This window comes from Bidens hawaiensis, unplaced genomic scaffold (genome assembly GCF_021521415.1).
Source record: "Bidens hawaiensis isolate Kalapana, Puna unplaced genomic scaffold, B.hawaiensis_p1.1 tig00019312_1, whole genome shotgun sequence".
In the NCBI taxonomy this organism is placed as follows: domain Eukaryota; kingdom Viridiplantae; phylum Streptophyta; class Magnoliopsida; order Asterales; family Asteraceae; genus Bidens; species Bidens hawaiensis.
In genome coordinates this window covers 236,475-257,299 of record NW_027492923.1, presented here as the reverse complement: position 1 = coordinate 257,299, position 20,825 = coordinate 236,475, and the positions used below count along the sequence as shown (strand labels likewise).

The 20,825-nt window shown below is 37.9% G+C and overlaps 1 pseudogene; it reads left to right on the top strand.

Moving 5' to 3' along the window:
* Nucleotides 1–228: 228 nt before the first annotated feature.
* Nucleotides 229–1,942, top strand: LOC143557977 (3-ketoacyl-CoA synthase 12 pseudogene; annotated as a pseudogene).
* The last annotated feature ends 18,883 nt before the right edge of the window (nt 1,943–20,825 follow it).

Sequence of the window (20,825 nt, the reverse complement as noted above, 5' to 3'; positions counted from 1 at the left end):
TTAAAGTCGTTTAATACCATAAAAACATATATTGGTTACTAAAAATCATTCATAACCGTGTAAAAATTCTAAAAATGGTCCATAAACATGTTTTGATCATAAACACGGTAAGGAACCTATTTTGATAGTTTTTTTGGCCATAAACACGGATGAAAGGGTTGAAACGGCATGTTCAAATTTTAAAATAATATATATTCCAAGCTATAATATTAATTTTTTATACCAGAATAGTGAGGCATGCAAGTTGTACACACCCCTTTTTATACAAATGCGTCTTAAAGCTTTGAATTCACAACCAAAAAGAAACTGCAAAAATATACATCTCTCCCTCTTCAATTCCTCCATCCATCTCTCTCTCTATCTCTAAACATATATACATATATATACACTATATCTACCTATCCTTGTAATCTGGTTATGGATTATGTTTTGACCACCATGTTCTGTCTCCCTCTCTTCTTCCTTCTCTGCATTATCCTCAAAATTCTAGATAAAAGAAGAGATCAAAACTGTTACATACTCGACTACCAGCTCTACAAACCCTCCGATGACCGGAAACTGACGACCGAGTTATGCGGCGATATTATAACGAGAAACAAGAACTTGGGGCTCAACGAGTACAATTTCCTTCTCAAAGCCATTGTAAGCTCCGGCATTGGCGAAGAAACCTACGCCCCACAAATGGTGTTTGATGGTCGTGAAGAAAACCCTAATCATGTTGATGCAGTCCAAGAAATGGACGAGTTTTTCGATGACAGTATCGAAAAACTGTTCCATCGTACTGGGATTCGTCCGGATAGTATCGACGTTGTTGTGGTCAACGTGTCGATGTTGGCATGTGTGCCTTCGTTATCCGGACGAATCCTGAACAAGTACAAAATGAGAGAAGATGTGAAAAGTTATAATTTGTCTGGTATGGGGTGTAGTGCAAGTTTAATTTCGATTAATCTTGTTCAAAGTATATTTAAATCTAATAGAAACCAAGTGGCTTTGGTGGTCACATCCGAATGTTTGACTCCAAATTGGTACACGGGTAATGACCGGTCAATGATATTGTCAAATTGTTTGTTTAGGACAGGTGGGTGTGCTATGATACTAACCAACAAGCCAAGTTTGGTTCATAGGTCAATGTTTAAGCTCAAGGTCATGGTCCGGACCCATCATGGGTCCAAAGATGAAGCCTATGGTTGTTGTTTACAAATGGAAGATGATAAAGACAGTATAGGGTTTCACTTAGGTAAAACCCTACCAAAAACTGCGACACGGGCATTTGTCGACAATTTAAAAGAAATCGCACCCAAAATCCTCCCAATGCGTGAACTTATTCGGTTCACGGCCCTCTTACTTGCCAGAAAAACACTCCAAAGTATTTTTGGCAAGTCGTTTAATTCCACCCGACCGATGATCAATTTCAAAGCTGGAATTGATCATTTTTGTTTGCACACGGGTGGGAAAGCCGTGATTGATCCGGTGGCTCAGAGCCTTAACTTGAGCTTGTTTGACATCGAGCCAGCGCATGACGCTTCATCGGTTCGGTAACACATCGGCTAGTAGTCTTTGGTATGTTCTTGGGTACATGGAGGCTAAAAAGAGGCTGAAAAAAGGTGATACACTGTTCATGATTAGCTTTGGTGCTGGTTTCAAATGCAATAGTTGCTTATGGGAAGTGGTTAGAGATCTTGAAGGTGATGGGAATATATGGAGGGAGTGTAACATTGAAGATTACCCGCCAAAAACCTTGGAAAACCCTTTCATGGCGAAATTTGGTTGGATTCAAGATGAGGACATTGCAACATTCAAGTCTCTCACATTGAAGAATTAAGAAAGAAAGAAAAGAAAAGCAAGAGGTCAATTTTTATTTGTTTTCCATTAAAATCTTTGTTTCACTATAGGAAAAGGAGTTTGTGTATTTTGTTTATAATAGTAGGAGTGTGTATTTATTTTTGTGGGCGTGTTTTTTTATTCAATAAAAAATGGAAACAAAATAAACATTATAAAAGTTTACACTTACATTTGTTTAAATCACATCTTATTGCTTAATTAATTATTCTTTTAGATAAATGTATGGTTGCGATGTTTTACCACGACATGAATAGAACTAAGTTTGTAAGTTTTAAATAGGTTTGGAATGTGCGTTTGTCGTTTAAAAAAATTCTAAAATAGTATCCTCATTATTTAGACAAAATTAGTTTAGATTGAGAATAATACGGTTTAATATTATTGTTATTATTATTATATATATTATTTTCCAACTTCTAATCATCTCACATGATACTGTTTCTTTCAAAAAGCGCTTAAGATGTTTGTATATACTGTATTGTAAGTTGTACTTTCTTCAATGTGTTCTACGGCTTACACGTACATCACCTTTCACCTGTCACTCTTGACAGTTGTCCACTTTGCATTCTCTCTTCTTTATGATTTCTCTCTATTCAAAGAAAAGAAATAATGATCACTCTCTCTCTCTCTCTCTCTCTCTCTCATATCAAAAATCGGCTTCTGCAGATTATCGCCCACTTGCGTCGGCAGAACTATGACCGTTTTACATTTCGTAGTGAGAGATAGAGAAAAACAAAAGTTGTTGCCCCGTTGTTGCCGGAGGCTTTCCGGCCGTCTATGGCGGCGGCGGCGGACGACAACCGTATTTGTTCATATCTTCTTTGTGTCTCCGAATTTGACTGTTGCCGGGTTTCATTTTAGAGCCCTAGGCGACGGCGGAGACCGGTGCCGGTCACCGGCTGTATCTGTGTTGCCCTACCATCTCACTTTGTGTTGTGCCTTCTTTTGTATCTGTGATGATGGTGAGAATGTGACCGTGATGATCTGAGTCTGTATCTGACTTATAAAGGTTATGATAATGAGGTTGGTCTCATCTGAGCCTCCGTCTCTATATGTTGGTGATGATATACGTTCAAGGCTAAGATGGTAGTTTAGAACCCCTTATCTGAGCCTCCCTTTGTTTTTCATTATGTGTTCTTTCCTTTTGTGTTTCCAAATCTTATCATGTGCAATGTTTAGCCAAAGCTATTTTTGCAATTTGATAATTTGTTTAAGACGTTTTAGATGTGTGTTTTGATTTTTTTTCAAGGATTATATTATTCTTCAAATTTCATGATTTATCGCAAGATTTTAATTTCTTTTTTTGCTGTCAGTCGGCTACGGGTAACAATGTGTTTGGGTCATCACGTGTTCGTACCATATTTTGGTATAGTGGGTGTACATTTGGGTGTCAATGCGTTTCAGGCGAGAACGGACTTGCTTTGGGTTATCACATGTTCGTGTCTTAGTGGGTCGACTTCAAAAAGTGTCATTTTGTATGTATAAAAAACACTTACCTACTCATAGATTTTGTATGTATGATTACTTGGTAGTCAATGACAGATGTTAAAACATTCGGCGGTCTTATGTGTTGTTAGGTTCCATTTTGTAAACCCTACGCAACGGAGCGCTTTTCCAACTTTACTTGTGGCGGGTCTAAATACTAGTTATTATTATATTTTTTAAACACAACAAAATTCGGGTTGTGTTTTAACGATTCAATTTTTTTTAGTATGGACTTGACTTGAGTGAACAGTTGTGGTCATTTATTTCAAATACAAACCTATTTTCATATCGAAGTTAATATCGCTTTAATGGGTTGTACTTTTCTTTAATAATTTTTTTCATAAAATTCTAATAATACTCCAACATGTATTAGTAGAGTTCCAGGCTAGCCATCCCTCACCAAATGAACAAGCTTCATCAATGCACTTAAATTTATGCCAAAATTTACACACTCAAGCTTGGATGGTCGATTTAAACTTATGTACATGTATCATCTACCGACTTCAATATTTTACCATTGACCCCATATATTGCATATTGGCCTCATCATTTTTGTATTTATATAACCTCATATTCGAAAGAAATCATTATCACAACTATATAGCGGTTCACATACGACACCTATTTCTATTAGATTGCATACATGTATAAATCATTTTTTAGATTGCATACATTTATTTATTATGTTTCATAGATAATTTTTAGTGTGTAATATATCACTACTAGAAAACTGATACTTACGACCAAATTTGCGGTGGCAAAAGTCATCGTGATTAATCTCATTTATGACTACTTTGCGTTGTAGCCATCTGTTTGCGAATTGTGACTAAATTATTTAGTGGCACTAACCTCTTAGGGTAATTGCGTTTTACAACCATTGTAACAATTCAGGGGTTATTAATTCGCGGTTGAATTTGGTGATTATTTTTTGTGACCCTTTGTTTTCAAGACCACCTTTTTAGCTATCGTTTTGTTAGCGCTTTGTTTTCTTTTTTCAAACTGTTTTTTTTTTTATTATTTTAAATATAAGAAAGATATATTATTAACTATCTAAACATTTATCCAAAATTCACTGAATTTAAAAATTCATAGAATATCCAAACAATGCATACATGAAACCATAATCAAAGTGTTCACACTATATAACATAACAAATACATCAACTTAAAGCGTTCACAAATCAAAGTCATTGCTTATGTCGATGATCGGAGATTTCGTTCACAAATTCAGTCGCTATGCCTGTTCGTGTGTGTATGTGCGTGTATTTGTATTTGCCTATTATAGATAGCATTGCCCATGTGAAGATTGATATGTTGAATCAACGTCTGGGGGCAGAAGTTTGTTATACATCATTATCAAATTATATTTAATTCAGTCACGTCGGTCATTTGAATACTTATACCTTACCATTACTTGTTTTAGAATTGTGATTTTCATAACCATCTATTTGTTTCAAATTGAACAAAATAAAATGATGAAAGAATTGATTGTTTAATTAAAATTATGGGAACTTTTTGGCCCACAATACGAAGATGGATGGTCCTATGATTAGAGTGGGTAAATTGGACATTTGTCTAGACATGATAAGACATGTTTAGTAAAATATCACACTACGCAATTTTATACTTTTTATTTTAATAATTAAAATTAGGATGCTAAAGTACATCATTTCTTCTTGGGAGCCTCTTTTCCATCTAGCTAGCTCCTCGAAAACAACATTTGACTTGCTTGTTGGTATAAAAAACGTATAATTGTCACGCTCAAACCATCAAAGCCAAGTGTTAAACGAGTCATTTTCATGTTTGATACTTGTGTTAATCGCGTCATCTCTAACCTATTAAACATATTAAGGCACGGATTGCCAACTCTACCTATGATGTTATAAGACTATAAAACTTATTTATCTTCATAATTTTGGGTTGTGGTCGCAACTTTACAGTGGAGAAAAGAGGGAACCATGTAAAAACATGACTGAAATATGGGCTGATAATGATCCAAAGAACTTGATCAAAGGTTGTTGTGGGTTCAAGCCAAAATTGAGAGAGATTGGTTAAGTGCGACAACCGCAAACAAACAGGAGCTCGAGTCATTGGCGACCAAATTGATTAAGGAATTAACGGGTTAGGATGTGTAACACCTTTAAGGGTGAGCAGAAAACCGAAAAAACCGAACTGAAACCGAATTAACCGAAAAACCGAACCGAAGCATTAACCAACGGTTATTTTTTTTTTGTTTTTTTGAAAAACCGAAATTTCGGTTCGGTTACCCATTTCTGAAATACCGAAAAAACCGAACCGATTACCCATGTTTTTAATGAAATTAGTAGTATTTTAACTTTCTAATTTTGTTAGGGTGTTAGTTGTAAGTCTGTAACGACTTCTACGTAAGATCGTATGTGTATTATGAAAGTCCTGTATGATTATTCTCGCAATTAGAAGTTAAGTACAAGTTTAATTTAACTTGGTTTATTAAAATAAATAATTTAAATGATTGTTAAATATATTTATACCATATGCGACAGCAACCGAAACAAATTAGGAGTGTGTTGGTTTAATAATTTTTGTAAGAGAAATTAGAGTTTGTGAAAGGAATAGTAACTGTTAATATTTATTTTTGTACATAGGAACTAGTTGCATAAAGCAATTCATAGAAGTTATAGAACAAAAAAAACAAAACAAGAAAAAAAAAACGAATATAATCGAACCGAAACCGAAAAACCGAAACCGATCGGTTTGTATATTTGAAAAACCGACTTTTCGGTTTCGGTTTCACCTAAACACCGAATCGTGCTCAGCCCTATTTCGAATCCAGGGTGGGTCGTCATTCGTGGGAAATTGGTTATTAAAACAAAGCAACATAATATTAAGTTTTAAGTTAAAGATCAAAACTGTCGTATAAATAATACCAAATTATATAACAACCTTTTTTGGATCCGAGGCATCACTAACATAAGTACGCTAGTTGTCTAAAGTTCGTCTTCACCAAGATAAGGGTTAACTTCTTCACTTGACACCAAGCAGAGTAACTTTGTCATCTCAATGTAATATCACTCTAAGTCATTAAATTGAAAATGCTCAAAAGAAATTAATATGTTAGCGATAAGCTAGCGAATTCATAAAGTAAAGTAATTAAATAAATAATACAAAGGTATAATCATTGTATAAGTCAACCATTCAACAAGAAAATAAATGTTGATCATTTATATAGGTAGAGAAGTTATGCTTCTCTCTCATGATTAAGTGGTGTTCGCCTTAGACAACTACTTAGTAGAGAATGGTTACCCCTATATCAATCTCCGCATGTATGCAAACAATATACCATGATTGACCATGTTTTGGTTCCACACGTTGGGGTAGGAGTAAGCCTAATGTCTAAACTCGTAGTTCCTTATAGTAGAATGGGATCATCATCCTTCATCAAGTAATACTACTCATATATGTATTACATGACGAGTTTATGGTTCTTGTCAATTTCCCATAATGATAACATCTTTGCGTTTATATTAAAAGTAGTAAACAGTGAGCTTGAATCTTTCCAAGATAAAACAAAAAGGGGGAAGTAAGTTTACGAAACTTACCTTATAACACAACAAGCAATTGTGTGACAATTGTGACTTTTCTGATCCAAGTCTACCATATATTATTTTTACACGAACACTTTACTAAGAATCATGTTTGTTGAGACATAAAATTTGATTAACATTTGGGTTGGATACACGTACTAGAGTCATTGTCGGGGAAATTTTTGCAGAATAACATGTATATTTGAAAATCAGAGAGTCGTGAGAGCTCCCTTAGGTCAAAACTATTTGTGGTTTCCAAATGTTTTGACCAGGTATAACTTAGATTGAGAGCAAGAATCGAGTATGGATTATTAAGATAGTTTGATGAACCGTATGATCAAGTTACATATGATTAGGGTTAGGGGTGTTGGTAACCAGGGATGTCCAAACTGCTCGCAGCTCAACGCTCGCTCGCTCAGAAATTACTCGAAAAATGCTCGTTCGATTTCGACTCGGTTTGGAAATGAGTTGTTCGGTTTAAAAACAAGCCAGGCACTAGCAAAGCCTCGCTTGGTTTGGTTAGGTTCGTTATGTTGGAATTATTTTTTATTTATTAGTTTTATATATAAAGTTTGTGTGTGTGTGTGTGTGTGTGTGTGTATAAGTGTACTACCTTTTTTAAGTTTTCAAAATTCCCATTTTTGTGTTGACTTCATTGTTTAAATTTAAACCATAACCGCTCGTTTTATATATTTTTCCTTGTTAACTTTGAGTTGTATACATTTTAAAGTTAAAAGTTCAGACATTTTATAGTTAAAAGTTTTGAATTATTGATATTTTAGAGTTTTAGAAATTTACAATTGAAAACTTTGTACAAAATCAAGGAAAACCAAGTCGAACCAAGCCACTCGGTTTCAAATCAAACCAAGTTCAAGCATAAAAATATTGCTCATTTCTTTAAATCAATACGCCTGGTTCAACTTGATGATGTAGATGTTGTGCTCTAATGAAAAACAAGTATTTTATAAACTTAAATACTTATAACTAGTATGGATAAGCAATGTCGTCTCCACAGGGAATCAAAAGAAATTGCAAGTTAAACTCATGACTCATTTATTTATTAACTAGCTAGGCGGACAGACGATGTCAAGTAGTTTAAAAGATTTGATGAACACAAACATGGTTACTTTTACAAGTTGTAAATAATTTAAGAAAAGGGTGACACACTTTAGGTTCGGGTTATGCAATCCACTAAACAACTATAAATCCTATCAATTAGATAAACACATAGACATGAATCGTAAATTAAGATTCATAAGCAATTACTAGACGATGGACATGGTAGTTTGGTCGTGCTGATACACAAAACCTAATCCGATTAATTGGCACAACTGAGTGTGGTCTACCTAATTACCAGTTTGTTTATATAATATTTTAGGTGAATCAATGATCAAAGGTAACAATTCAATGACTATAAGAACTTAATCCTAAATGTTAATGAACACAGCCTATTGATTGATGATAAACCCCTAGTCCCAGACAAACAACCGTTTAAACAGTCAAAACAACATAAAGATATATTAATTATATAATCAATCATAATTCAATCAAATGAAAGATATAAAACATAGATACATTTAGTTTCATACAAAACCTACATCTAAAGTGGTCACAGATAGTTTAGTGGTGTGGGGAGATCAAACGTTTACCAGATAATGATAACATGAGTTATGGAATTACAAGAGTTTGAAATTAATATTGTATGTCTTTTGGTTTTGTCACACCCCCATTCTAGGCCTAGGGGTATGATCCACAGTTGGTACCATGTTTGAAAATAAAACATAGTTGCGAGTTAATGCGGAAGACATTATAAAAACATAAGGATTATATTTATAAATATTTACAATACAAAAGACGAGACGATAGTCTCGATTAGTTTTACTTGTTTATAAGTTTACAAAACCACCATATTTTAATATTTACACAAAATTATCCGAGCCATCGGATTCTTGAGCTTCTTCGTCTTTCAAGCTCTATTCCTGATTACCTGCAAAATGTTATAAAAATACGTCAGCAACGAATGCTGGTGAATATGCTGACGCTAAAAATATTTTCTTTACTTAATTACCCCTCGAGACCACGTAAGCCTCGGCCCATCTTGGCTTAGGAATAATCAAGTTAAACCATCATTATAAACTCGAGTCTCTACACTAGGTCACCTCAGCAGAACACCGCAGCGTTCCGACGTACTCAGGTACCATAAATATACACAAGGTCATTCTCACTCGAACATACTTTGGTTCGGGCCATCGTGGCTGGAGGTTGTGACCAGGCGTGGTGCGATGTGCCCGCCGCATACCACATATGTAAGGATCCAGACAAACGTATACCACAGCCTGAGGGCTAGGTTTATACTCTTATTTACAACGTTTTTAGAGACACGAAGCCTCATGTAAAGTTTTACACATAACACGTTTGTTTGTTTGAAAAAAAGTTTATAAAAGTGGGGCGTATTCACCTTTCAAATGGGATCGGCTTCCAACACCGTCCGTTGAGTCTTTCTCGCTATCTCGCACCTATAGTACGAGTATAACTTTCATTAGTCGGATACACGATCCGGCTTAAGACCTTTAGTCTTATTTTTCTCGATGAACCTTTAGTTCAATATTTCTTTTTACTTTAAAACCTTTAGTTAAAAAGTAAACTTTATAAACCTTTAGTTTATTTATAAAAACCCGACGTTTCTTCTTCTTTAAGAAACGTATTCTTTTCTTTATTATTTAAGTATACTTATTATACTTAAATAATATATTTTATAACAAAGAATATTTATACATATATATATATATATATATATATATTTTATTTCTCTTTCTTTATTTTCTTTGTTATTCATTTATGTTTATCGAGAATAACTTCGACTTGGGTATTAAGCCTTTATAATATTTTATTATTATTTTGGTCGGGCATTATGCCTACCTTGCTTGGCTTAGAAATACCCTTCTCACTCGGGCAGCCCTTCGACTATATCTCTCTTATCCACACACGCTTGATTAATCCTTTGACACGCTTATCGAGACACCAGCACGTACTTCGAGGTAGCTATCGGGACGTCGGGCAGCACCTCCTCTTTACTCGGAACGTCGTCGGAAAGTGGCACGTTTATCGAGGTGTAGGGCACGGAAAACGAGGTAACAAGGCACGTAAAACGAGGTGGATCGAGGGCACGTAATTCGAGGTAGTGAGAGAAGTTAGAGAGAGAATAAAGTGTGTGATTTTGAGGTGTGTTTGGCTTGAACCCGTAGCTGCTATTTATAGGGCTGACTTTGGACCCCATCGTGGTACGCGATGGGTCACTTGGCAAGCCCATCGCGTACCGCGATGTAGGCTTGCTGAGTCAGTGCCTAGACATGCCACGTGGTAACACGTTGCAGGCGCCGAGCCACATGGCGACACGTGGCGGACGTGTTGCCACGTGGTGACACGTGGCGACAGGCGTTGCCACCGTGTGCCACGTGGCACACATGTCACTGCGTGTCAGATACCCCATCGCGTACCGCGATAGGGTGCTCCTCTGATCCATCGCGTAGCGCGATAGGTCAGAAATTTCAAAATTTACAATTTAATCCTTGGGTTTGGATTTTGACAAATTTGGTCCTTTGACTTTTAGAACTTGACATTTTTGGCCCGAAATTTACGTGATGTTACATCCTCCTCACCTTGAAATAAATCTCGTCCTCGAGATTGCTTACAAGAACAAGTGAGAGTATTTCTTTCTCATCTCAGACTCGAGTTCCCAAGTATACTTAGGCCCTCTTTGTAAGTCCCATCTTACTTTCACGATTTTCAAGGTTCGTCTTTTAAGTTTCTTAGTTTTCGAATCTTCTATTTGTATTGGTTTTTCAATGAATTTTAAGTTCTCGTTAATTTCTACATCTTTTAGTGGCATCGAAAGAGACTCATCGGCTAGACACTTACGCAGATTCGATACATGGAATACGTCGTGTATCCCTTGCATTTCCTCGGGTAGTCGCAAACGGTATGTGACGGTACCAATTCGTTCGAGTACCTCGAAGGGTCCAACGAATCGAGGACTTAGTTTGCCTTTCTTGCCGAAACGGACTACACCCTTCCATGGCGAGACTTTCAAGAGAACCTTGTCACCGACACTAAATTCCAACGGCTTACGACGGACATCGACGTAACTCTTTTGGCGATCACGTGCCGTCTTAAGTCGTTCACGGATTTGAAGAACTTTTTCGGTGGTTTCTTGGACTATCTCGGGTCCAGACAATTGATTATCTCCAGTTCAGACCAGCATACAGGCGTTCAACATTTTCGGCCATATAACGCCTCGAATGGTGCGGCTTGAATGCTTGCGTGATAACTATTGTTATAGGAAAATTCCATTAGGGGTAAGTGGTTGTCCCAACTTCCACCTAAGTCGATTACACAAGCTCGGAGCATATCTTCCAACGTTTGAATTGTCCTTTCGCTTTGCCCATCGGTTTGTGGATGATAGGCGGTGCTAAGGTTTAACTTTGTGCCGAGTGCTTGTTGGAAACTTTTCCAGAAATAAGACGTAAAAACGACTGTCTCGATCAGAAATGATAGAGAGTGGTACCCAATGCAAAGCAACTATGTTGTTTACATAGATACACACTAATCTATCCATTGAGTACGACTCATTGATTGGAATGAAGTGTGTGGATTTTGTTAAGCGATCCAAAATCACCCATATAGCATTATGTTGCCGAGTCGTCTTTGGAAGTTTGGTTATGAAGTCCATGGTTATTAACTCCCACTTCCATACGGGAAGTTCGGGTTGCTGTAGCAATCCCGAAGGCTTTTGGTGTTCAGCCTTGACTTTCAAGCATGTTAGACATTTCGCAACGTGCGAAGCGATGTCCTTTTTCATTCCATTCCACCAGTAGTTCGACTTGAGATTTTGATACATTTTGTCACTACCGAGATGCATCATGTACTTTGTTTTGTGAGCTTCATTCATGATTTTCTCACGCAAGTTTCCAACGATTGGTACCCAAATTCGGTTTCCCATTCTAAGGATACCATCGTCACCTTTGACTAACGAGTCAATGGTGTCGTTACGCTTTTCATCGGAGATCTTTTTTTCGTGAATAGCTTGAGCTTGAGCAGATTTAATTTGGTCGATAAGATCAATTTGAAGTTCTATCCTAACGCTCGGACTCTTTTTGGCTTTTCGTGCTCTTTACGACTTAAGGCATCAGCCACAACGTTGGCTTTACCTTCGTGACAAACGATTTCACAATCGTAGTCTTTAAGAGTTTCCATCCAGCGTCATTGGCGTATATTAAGCTCTTTTTGCTCAAAGATGTGTTTCAAGCTTTTATGATCGGTGTACACGATAAATCTTACTCCATAGAGATAGTGTCTCCATATCTTAAGTGCAAAGATTATGGCGCCTAACTCTAGATCGTGAGTTGTATGGTTCTTTTCGTGCACCTTGAGTTGACGAGAGGCGTAAGTGATAACCTTCTTGCGTTGCATCAACACACATCCCAAGCCGGAATGAGATGCATCGCAAAAGACAACGAAGCCTTCAATCCCTTCTGGCAAGGCCAGTATAGGAGCTTGGGTAAGCTTTTGTTTAAGTATATCAAACTCCTCTTGTTTCGTTCCCCATTCATACTTGATGTTCTTGCGAGTTAAGGAAGTTAGGGGAACGGCGATTCGGGAAAAATTTTCAATGAACCTACGGTAATAGCCGGCCAATCCCAAGAAACTTCGGATCTCTGTTGGCGACTTTGGGACCTCCCACTTAGAGATAGCTTCAATCTTAGCGGGGTCCACTTGAATACCGTTGACGTTGATAATGTGACCAAGAAATTGCACCTCTTGCAACCAGAACTCGCATTTCGAAAACTTGGCGTACAACTTCTCGGTCCTAAGGATTTCAAGTAAGGTTCGAAGATGATTTTCATGATCTTCCTTAGACTTAGAGTAAATAAGTATGTCGTCGATGAAAACGATAACAAATTTATCCAAGTAAGGCTTACAAATTCGATTCATCATATCCATGAACGCGGCTGGCGCATTAGTGAGTCCAAACGGCATGACCGTGAACTCATAATGGCCATACCTTGTTCGGAAAGCCGTTTTTGGAATATCTTCGGTTTGAACTTTAAGTTGGTGATAGCCGGAACGAAGATCAATTTTTGAAAATAGCTAACACCTTGAAGTTGATAAAATAAGTCGTCGATTCGAGGAGGTGGATATCGATTCTTGACTGTGACTTTGTTGAGAGCTCGATAGTCGATGCACATTCGCATGGATCCGTCCTTCTTTTTAACAAATAGTATCGGCGCTCCCCATGATGATGAACTTGGACGGATAAAGCCTTTCTCGAGAAGCTCATCCAATTGTTTCTTTAGTTCCTTCATTTCGGTTGGCGCGAGGCGATACGGAGCCTTGGCGATCGGAGCAGTACCAGGAATAAGATCGATCCTAAACTCTACTTCACGATCGGGAGGAATGCCGGGGAGTTCTTCGGGAAAGACATCGGCATAATCGGAAACAACAGGAACGTCTTTGATATCTTTGGGCTTTGATTCTTCGGTAACGTAGGCCATGAATGCTAAGCATCCTTGATTTAGACATTTGTTAGCCCTTAACATAGAAATTAGGGTAACTCGGCCATCGTCTTTATCCCTTTCAATTCGAATAGTTCGTTTATCAGGGGCTTGAAGTTCAACGGTTTTGCTATTGCAAAGGATACGAGCATAGTTGTTGGATAACCAATCCATACCCAATACAACATCAAATCCAGCAAGAGTCATGGGTAGCAATTGAATAGGCAAAACATAACCGGCTAATAAGATTTTTCCGTTTTCTAAAGCTTCGGTGATTTTAACGGTTTCGCCATTAGCGGTCTCAACGCATAGAGTTTTATTTAGTTTGATTAAAGGTTCGTTTAATAGACTACAAAACTTATAATCTATAAAACATAAATTGGCTCCTGAATCAAACAAAACTCTTGCATAAGCGTTGTTAACAAGGAACGTACTGGTGATGGTTTTCGGCATATCGGCCGCTTTCTTCGTGTCTAGGACGAAGACTCTTGCATTGCCCTTCTTGGACTCATTCTTCTAACCGCTACCACTCGTACCACCAGTCACGGGCTTGTTCTTGGGACACTCGAAGCTAAGATGTCCCATCTCTTTGCAGTTATAGCAGGTCATCTTCTTCTTCCAACAATCGGCCGTGGCGTGGCCGGGTTTGTGAGATGACTCACAAAGACGTGGAGTTAAAAGGCATCTACCCCGATGATACTTCTTACAGATCTTGCATTGTGGGATGCCGGGGTTGAAGCCTGACCTTCGTTGGTCAACTCCCTTACCCTTGAAACGGGTATTCCCTTCCTTCTTCGTATCTTGCGTCGTTACGCCCTTCTTATCTTCTTCTTTATTGTAAATCATTCCGCCTATCAAGTATCCAGCTAACTCCATTGTGGAGTCAGCAGTTTGTGGCAAGTGCGATCTTACCATGTCACGAATCTCTCGTGGCAGTCCCCATATGTAACGAGTAACTTTGCTTGATTCTAGTGTGACCAGCTGGGGAACTAAACGACAGTATTCATGAAATTTCGTATTGTACTCACGAAGGTTTGTTCCAACAACCTTGTGAGCCAAGAACTTGGTTTGGATCTGGTTCGTCTCGTGCATCGGACAGAACTTCGACAATAACAACTCTTTAAACTCGTTCCAGGTCAGACTATACATTACTTCCCTTCCACTACTCATCATCAGCGTGTTCCACCACTCTAGTGCCTCGCCTTTGAACATCAGGGCGGAGTATTGGATCTTTTCTTCATTTGAACACTTGCTCGTAATCACAACCGTTTCCATCTCTTCGAGCCACCTCACCGTTGTGATGGCTCCCTTGTCGCCATGAAATTATTTTGGCCCATAGTACTTAAAATCTTTAAACGAGCATCCACTAATTTTAAGTTTCTTAAATTCTTTTCTAACGCCCTCACCGGAGTTTGACTCATGCTCGCTTTCTTCCTCATGTGAGGGTCGAGTACGGGGTTTAGAAACAGATTTTCGGGAAAGATTTTCAGATTGAGTATGTCTTGTTTGTCTAGATCGGGTTCTATTTTTAGATTCTTCCCGAATAGCTTTTCTGATCATTTTTTGAATTTGATTCATATATTTGTCGGGAATTGGTTTCTCTTTCTCGGGACCTTTCCCTTTTGCTTCTCTTCTCTCGGTTTCCTTTCGGGAAACCTCGCGATTATCGCTTTGTCTAGACATTCTTTTATTTTTTTTATTCTTTTTATCTGAAATTTAACACATTTCTTTTCTTAATATACAAGTTTATTTATCATAAACGATATGTATATTATTTTACAACATACTTATATATCGTTTTTAAGCGATATATAATTTCCTATCTTTATTACCTATTATACATACATTACACACATCATACAAACTATTTTACACACATAAACTTCATTCTTCGTACACACCATCATCACTATCCACTTAGTCTTTCATAAATTTCTTCACCACCTTCGTTAGCTTGTTGCATTTGCGAAGAAGCTTTTCTCCTATCTTCTTCTTTTTCTTCTCATCCACAACAATCTTCTTCCTAAGGTCATCAATTTCGTGTAAGGCTCGGTCCAAATGCTCCTCCTGGGACCGAGGCATGTCAGTCGGATACCCATATCTTGGAGGTGGGTCGCGGTAACCCATCATCACAACATCATAGTGGTTCTTGGGATCAGGGTATGGAGTTGCAGTCTCTTCAGAAGGATAATTGAAGAATGCATCGGCTGCTTCATTTTGCTCACGGATTTCATTGGCCTGTTCTTCAATGGATGGAATCTCGCCTTGGTATGGTGGGAAACTTGATGACGCTTTTTCCTTGAGTTCGTGGAGAAATTTCATGTATGGATCGACAGAACCATAGCTTGGGGTGGAGTGTTGTTCTTCTTCCGGTGTGGTTACTTCATTTGGATTGTCCGGATATTCTTCCTCGGGGTCGGTTTCCTCTTCCGGTTCCTCTTCCGATTCTTCTTCTGGTTCCTCCTCGGTCATTGCCAGCATATGTATCTTCTCGTATGGCATCGTCACTCTTATCTTGGGTTTGTGAGAGGGTCCTTCCTTGTTGACACGGGAAGTAGCAGTATCCATAGTTGAAGTGCCGGTATGCCACCTTCGTTGATCGGAGTGGCATTGCATCCAGTCGGATGAAGAAGATTTCGGTTCCTCCTTGATTGGTAAGTTGGAGAGGAAAGCGTATGAAGGATGTGGATTTGGTGGGTAATACGTTGAACCTCCGGATGGTTGATAAGTGGAAATTTCAATAGGATGATACGTCGGTATTTCGGATGGTTGGTACATTGGAAGGCTTGTTGGATGATAGCTGGAGTTCCTTGGTGCTTGATACACTTGATGTGGAGTGTTATCTAAGTGGTAGATTGGACTTGGATTGGGGTTTTGTTTATGTTCTTCGTTGAAGAATGATTCAAATTAATCCTTGCTCATGATTCCTTGTGGAAATTTTTAGTATATCCTCGCTCTTCTTACTTCATTATTATAATACTCCATTAAATTCTCGTAAGACATCTTAATAGGTGGTTTAGAGTGTAAAGAGGGAAAGAAAGGGTTACCAACCAATCTTATCCCTATTTCAAATAAACAAATAATATTTCCTATGCTTGGATCGAAGCTTGGGTATTGTTTTATGATACCCAATTCGCTAAGATCGATGGCTCTGATACCAACCTGTCACACCCCCATTCTAGGCCTAAGGGTATGATCCATTGTTGGTACCATGTTTGTAAATAAATCAGAGTTGCGAGTTAATGCGGAAGACTTTATAAAAACATAAGGATTATATTTATAAATATTTACAATACAAAAGACGAGACGATAGTCTCGATTAGTTTTACTTGTTTATAAGTTTACAAAACCACCATATTTTAATAATTACACAAAATTATCCGAGCCATCGGATTCTTGAGCTTGTTCGTCTTTCAAGCTCTATTCCTGATTACCTGCAAAATGTTATAAAAATACGTCAGCAACGAATGCTGGTGAATATGCTGACGCTAAAAATATTTTCTTTACTTAATTACCCCTCGAGACCACGTAAGCCTCGGCCCATCTTGGCTTAGGATTAATCAAGTTAAACCATCATTATAAACTCGAGTCTCTACACTAGGTCACCTCAGCAGAACACCGCAGCGTTCCGACGTACTCAGGTACCATAAATATACACAAGGTCATTCTCACTCGAACATACTTTGGTTCGGGCCATCGTGGCTGGAGGTTGTGACCAGGCGTGGTGCGATGTGCCCACCACATACCACATATGTAAGGATCCAGACAAACGTATACCACAGCCTGAGGGCTAGGTTTATACTCTTATTTATAACGTTTTTAGAGACACGAAGCCTCATGTAAAGTTTTACACATAACACGTTTGTTTGTTTGAAAACAAGTTTATAAAAGTGGGGCGTATTCACCTTTCAAATGGGATCGGCTTCCAACACCGTCCGTTGAGTCTTTCTCGCTATCTCGCACCTATAGTACGAGTATAACTTTCATTAGTCGGATACACGATCCGGCTTAAGACCTTTAGTCTTATTTTTCTCGATGAACCTTTAGTTCAATATTTCTTTTTACTTTAAAACCTTTAGTTAAAAAGTAATCTTTATAAACCTTTAGTTTATTTATAAAAACCCGACGTTTCTTCTTCTTTAAGAAACGTATTCTTTTCTTTATTATTTAAGTATGCTTATTATACTTAAATAATATATTTTATAACAAAGAATATTTATACATATATATATACTCATATATATATATATATATATATATTTTATTTCTCTTTCTTTATTTTCTTTGTTATTCATTTCTTTGTTTATCGAGAATAACTTCGACTTGGGTATTAAGCCTTTATAATATTTTATTATTATTTTGGTCGGGCATTATGCCTACCTTGCTTGGCTTAGAAATACCCTTCTCACTCGGGCAGCACTTCGACTCTATCTCTCTTATCCACACACGCTTGATTAATCCTTTGACACGCTTATCGAGGCACCAGCACGTACTTTGAGGTAGCTATCGGGACGTCGGGCAGCACCTCCTCTTTACTCGGAACGTCGTCGGAAAGTGGCACGTTATCGAGGTGTAGGGCACGGAAAACAAGGTAACAAGGCACGTAAAACGAGGTGGATCGATGGCACGTAATTCGAGGTAGTGAGAAAAGTTAGAGAGAGAATAAAGTGTGTGATTTTGAGGTGTGTTTGGCTTGAACCCGTTGCTGCTCTTTATAGGGCTGACTTTGGACCCCGTCGCGGTACGCGATGGGTCACTTGGCAAGCCCATCGCGTACCGCGATGTAAGCTTGCTGAGTCAGTGCCTAGACCTGCCACGTGGCAACACGTGGCAGGCGCCGAGCCACGTGGCGACACGTGGCGGTAGGCGTTGCCACCGTGTGCCACGTGGCACACGTGTCACTACGTGTCAGATACCCCATCGCGTACCGCGATGAGGTGCTCCTCAGAAATTTCAGAATTTACAATTTAGTCCCTGGGTTTGGATTTTGACAAATTTGGTCCTTTGACTTTTAGAACTTGACATTTTTTGCCCGGAATTTACGTGATGTTACAGGTTTAATCATTAGAAGCCTAATGATTTTCTATTTCTTTTAAATACTTAAGATTTTGTAATGTAAAAAAATCAGGTTTGGAATATATGAAAAAAATTATTTCCTCTCTATCACAGTGTGTGTTAGTGTATGAAGGACCTCATTATCGGTATTCTTTGTGAATCAACGATAGTTGGAAGAATTGATCCTGATATTCGTGTGAATCAACAGGTTCAGATATTTATCTTATTTACGATCTACGTCTTTTCTGGAAGTTTGGGGAAGAATCACACGGGTATTTGCAGAATCAACGTGTTTGACTTCCAATTTTATCATCACGCTGCGTCAGGTGGTATCAAAGCCGAATTCCTGGCTCAATATGGCTTGTGAGGGGGACAATATCTACGATTCCTGGCCCGTGTTTGATGAATACAAGGACGAGGAATGGTATGTTTGGGCAACCGGTGATGTTCTTGAAAATTTAAAAAGAAAACATGAGTGGTCTACAATTTATTCTGTATTTTTGATGAAATTTCAAGGGATGGTATGGTAGAAAATGGTGGTGATGTTGTGGTTAATGGTGATTCGAATTTGTCTTCCATATACATGGTATCTCCCACTATTTTGAAACTTCATATTAATGAGTTAAATGAAGATGCAAATTTTAAGAAATTGCCTACCATAATTATCAACTATTTCCCACATTCGAAGGTCAAAGAAAAATATTTTATGTTTGAGCTTGATATGGTGGGCCCCAAAGTGAATGATGATTACATGAATATAAAAGAATTGCATGAAGTGGTAATTACTTGTGATAGGCCCATACACGTAACTCCTAAAGGTGAAGGTGTGGTGATATTAGTTGGATCAAATGCTTCCGTTCATGTGAGAATCATGGAGTTTGATGGTCAATTTGATTTGAATGATAATCTACTAATTAATGGGTCTATGGAATCCATTCAAGAAAATAATTTTGGTTCGACATCTAAAGCCCGTAAGTAGTGCTGTTCCATACCACTTGATTTTAAGGTATGCAAAACTCCTCCAACATCACCGAAAGAAATATTATGCAAGTTGGTACGTTATTCACCTCAAAGTACTCAAGATAAAGAAAAGCTTGCGTTATTTAATATTTGAAAACGCAATGACATGAGTGGTTTGCAACTTGATTTCTGTCTAGTTGGAGCTGATCATTTTAAGCTGGTCAAACCGATAATGGAGGTTTCCATTAATCCATGTAGCTTTAGTCAACTGATTATGTGGGTTGTGATAGTATTTAACATGAATCGGATGGATGGTCCCTTTGACCCAGGTGGCTACGGTTCAAAGACAAACACTCGAGGGCGAGTTTTTTCAAAGGTGGGGAGAATGATGTGGGGAGATCAAACGTTTACCAAATAATGATAACATGAGTTATGGAATTACTAGAGTTTGAAATTAATATTTTATGTCTTTTGGTTTAATCATTAGAAGCCCAATGGTTTTCTATTTCTTTTAAATACTTGAGATTTTGTAATGTAAAAAAATCAAGTTTGGAATATATGAAAAAAATCATTTCCTCTCTATCACAGTGTGTGTTAGTGTGTGAAGGACCTAATTATCGGTATTCTTTGTGAATCAACGAGAGTTGGAAGAATTGATCCTGGTATCGTGTGAATCAACAGGTTTAATTATTTATCTTATTTACGATCTACCTCTTTTCTGGAAGTTCGGGGAAGAATCACACGAGTATTTGCAAAAACAACGTGTTTGACTTCCAATTTTATCATCACGCTGCTTTATTTAGCCTCACCTCTGTCACACCCTAAAAAATCCACTAACGGAGTTTTACCGTCAGAAGGTGTGAACTAACATGATCGGAATCATTAGTTACAATCAAACCATAAATAAAGTTTTCAAAACACGAAAACATTTAAGTGTAAAATAAGTGCGGAAGCGTAAAAACCATAAGACAAAAGTTGCGTCACGCAGGACGACTTAAAAACTCAGTTGATAACAGTTTAAGACAAGTTTGCATGATCAATAACGTTCAAAACAATGCATGATCCTATACCGCGCGCCCGCCTCGGCTACCTGAGAATAACATACTAAAAGTGTCAACACGAGGTTGGTGAGTTCACAAGTTTATATAAAATAAAGCATTTAGCGTTTTGCGTTTAGCGTTTTGCGTTACCAGATAGTGTTAAATCAATTACATATCTATAGGTAGCTAGCCTATAAAACAAGTATTACTAAGTGTTAGACACCGAAGTTGACTGTTTATCATGTGCCTTGCCACCAGGTCTATCCCGACCATGGTAATGCGTTAGCCAAAATTACACCCACTCGACCTCCAGTCGAGCTTAGCGTTGGGTGG